The sequence below is a fragment of the Cebus imitator genome, unplaced genomic scaffold (assembly GCF_001604975.1).
Source record: "Cebus imitator isolate Cc_AM_T3 unplaced genomic scaffold, Cebus_imitator-1.0 Scaffold271, whole genome shotgun sequence".
In the NCBI taxonomy this organism is placed as follows: Eukaryota; Metazoa; Chordata; class Mammalia; order Primates; family Cebidae; genus Cebus; species Cebus imitator.
Window position 1 is genome coordinate 975,441 of NW_016107586.1, and position 3,750 is coordinate 979,190.

At 37.9% G+C, this 3,750-nt stretch overlaps 1 pseudogene; it reads right to left on the minus strand.

Annotated features, from left to right (window-relative positions):
* Positions 1-1,766: 1,766 nt before the first annotated feature.
* Positions 1,767-2,513, minus strand: LOC108284169 (annotated as a pseudogene).
* Positions 2,514-3,750: the final 1,237 nt, after the last annotated feature.

The window sequence follows — 3,750 nt, forward strand, 5'->3', positions numbered from 1 at the left end:
TGAGCTTTGGGTATAACTTACTCCCATCATTATTTAGAGAATAGAGGAAGAGAAAGAGGAAGGATTTTAAATGCAGACAATGACGGACTATTCAGGATAGGTAGGGTTTTAAAAGGAGATAAACACAATCTCATCAATTAAGGAGAGATTTGCTGCAGTAAAAAGGATGAAGGAAATAGTTTGTGGGATGCAAGCAAAGGAAGCAGGGTATCTTAGACATTGAGTGGAGCTGGAAAGATCATGCAGCCTTTTTCTAAGTACATGGCCACCAAGTAGGAATAGTTGGTAACAAGACAGAAGGCTATAAAAGGAAGGTAATCTTGTGCACCTAGCAAATAGAAAGAATAAAGGTTCAAAACTGAAGGCAGGCTATGAGACTATCAAGAAATTCTTAAAAACCAAAAAGTGATTTGGAAGCACAAAACTTACATTTAGTGCTACCCAATGTCATGTGGCTTCCTATTAGAAAATGCCATATACCAAAATTTTAAATGGAACACATTACTTCCCCCCCTTCCCCTGCTGGAAAACAGGAACTCATTTTTTTCAGGGTGGGGAGGAAGAGAGGGGATCATGGGACATGGTTGGAAACAGTAGTTATATTAGTAGTATTTTTGTTGTTAAAACTTTATGTTTAAATTTAGGCAAAGCACATTAGCTGCCAAGAGAGAATAAGGAATAAATTTCTAAAAATGCACAATTTCCTGTAGAGAAGTTTCAGAGCCAAAAGACTAATATTCATGAAAAACTGTAGAGAAAGTAGTCAAAAAGTCTATTCATAAAACTTTTATTTCACTTACATAAATTTAATACACATGTTCTTAACAATTATGCTTGATTTCATGAGAATTTCATAAGACATTAAATAAAGCTAGGCATCATCTCAAGTTATTTCCCTGTTAACTAATTTTACAACACATACATGTTAGGCCAGTAAAAAAAAAAAAATTACAAAAGCAAAAAACCTTAAAAAAAAGTTATATACATGGGTTTTTGTTGTACTGCTGTGCTTGATATACATGAAGTAATGAATATCAAGCTATTCACTTTTACCACATCTTTACTTTTTCATTTGTTCTTAGGCTTCCTAAACCTTTAAATACAAATAAAATGAGTGTAGCAAAAATAATGAAAGTTAACAGCAGGTAACTTTACTAATAATGAAATGTGAACTGTTTCTGCCCTTATCCAGAGTAAAATGGGTCACAACATTGTCTAAAGGATCACTTCTGCAGCTGTAGTCAGAGGTGCACACATTGAGATTGATTATTTCACAGATACACATGGTTTAACCTGTGGTATCCATGGGATATCTGTTTCTACCACAGCCTTGAAAGTGCTCCAAACCTTAAGGTACCCACAATTCTACACCTGTGACTGAAACCCATGATCCCTTTTATTCCCCACCAGGACAAACAAATATGTAGGCAGTTTTCTTTGCTTAGACATGGAAGCAGTTTTAACACTGGCCCTTGTGAGGCCACAATGTACCAAAAGTACTGTGCCAAACATTTCTAACATGTATCAAAATTCCACATCCCCACATTGGCCACATCAAGATAAAAACAGATAACTCCCTAAATGTTAACTGGCTCTACTCTCCTAATATTAAACATAAAAACCACATGGGAAATATAGAAATACAAATAGGAGTCACACAAATCTGTCATAAATTGTAAACAAAAAACTATTTGTGGTACAGCGTGGGTGATAAATGGTCTACTGTATAAATTTCAGAATGAGGCAGAAAAAAGTTGGAAGGCAAGCTAATTTTCCCCTCCTTCTCCTGCTTCAGCTTCATCTCCTTGGGAATCCGATGTCCGCAATGTCAAGTCGTCTCTCAGTAATTGCATTATTAGCATGCTGTCTTTGTATGACTCTTCACTTATTGTGTCAAGTTCAGTGATGGCTTCATCAAAAGTTGTCTTTGCAAGAGAGCAGGCTTTCTCTAGGGAGTTCAGAACCTCAAAATAGAACACAGAGAAGTTAAGAACCACACCCCATCATGTGTTGGTTGCATTTCCTTTTTGCTGATTTCAGAAGCTTCTTGGTATGCTTGTTGTGACTGATCCACAATCCCTTTCTTGTCATCACCAGCGGCAACCTCAGCCAAGTAACTGTAGTAACCTCTTTTTATTTTCAAATAGAAGACTTTGCTCTTTGCTTGTGAAGCACTGGGGATCAAGAACTTTTTCCAAAAGAGACAGTACATCATTGCAGATATCTCTTAACTCTGTCTCAATTTTCTCTATATATTCTCTAGCCATCTGCTGTTTTATTTCTCAGCACCTTCCATTTTTTGTTCAATACTTGAGACGACCCTTCAAGATGACCAGTGGGCTACTAAAACATTTTTATAAGCAACTGAGAGAAGATTCCTCTCCTCATTGGATAATTCAGCTCCTTGCTCAGTTATAGACTTCATGCAGGCTGCCATGTCATCATATCTCTCAGCCTGCTGGGTCAGTTTGGCCCTCTGAGCCAGCTCATTTTTATCCATGATTTGATGTTCTGTGTCCAGGGTGGGTGGTGGCCGTGGACGGGCAGGGGCTCAGCAGTCTCTGGGCGGTGGTGGCAGCAGCAGTGAGACTGAGACTCTGTCCTCAAGTCTTCTATTTTTTAAGGTTAATGTAAGTTTCATCTAAATAAAAAAATAATAATATCAGGAATAATAATAGTAATGATTTCAAATTTCTGATCACTCCATTTTATTTTAAATGCCTTCAGAAATTTAATTTCTTAAAGCAAGTGTTTTAATCATAGGCTAAATTTCTGTTCTTGGGTAAAATTCATTCAAATATGACTTGGACTCTGTCAAGATACTGAATGGCTTGAGCAGAGATTGCTTGAATTTATTAAGACCAGCAAGCAGAAAGAAAAGTAGTCAAATAATTTAGATTATTCAAAAAAAAAAAAAAAAGAAAGAAAAGAAAACGGTCAGCTTTGCAGATGCTGACACTGCCTGGAGCCCCCTGCCACCAGCCACAGCCAACCTCACAATCCCTGCCACCAGTCACAGCCAAAAAACCACTCTATTCTTCAACATTGCTATTGCTGGTGAGCTCTTGGGCCAAGTTTTCTTCAAGCTGTTTGCAGACAAAGTTCCAAAGACAGCAGAAATTTTCATGCCCTGAGCACTGGAGAGAAAGGATTTGGTTATAATGGTTTCTGCTTTCCCAGGATTATTCAGTGGTTTATGTGTGAGGGTGATGACTTCACATGTCATAATGACAGTGGTGGCAAGTCCATCTATGGGGAGAAATCTGATAATGAGAAGTTAATGCTGAAGCATACAGGTCCTGGCATCTCGTTCATGACAAATGCTGGACCCAACACAAACAGTTTGCAGTGTTTCATCTGCACTGCCAAGACTGAGTGGTTAGATGGCAAGCATGTAGTCTCTGGCAAAGTGAAGGAGGACATGAATATCATGAAATCATGGAGCACTTTGGGTCCAGGAATGGTGAGACTAGCAAGTAGATCATCACTGCTGACTTTGGACAACTCTAATAAATTGGACTTGTGTTTTATCTTAACCACCAGTCCATTCCTTCTGTAACTCAGGAGAGCACCTCTTCACCCCATTTGCTCACTGTATCCTATAACCTTTGTGCTCTGACTGAACTCCCTTTCCATTTCCTTACTCCTTTCCATGCCTAGTGGAACTGTAGAGTTAAGTTTATGATTATGAAATAAAAACTAAATTAAAAAATACTCATAGTTCATTTCAGAAAGGTTTTACTTAAAAGG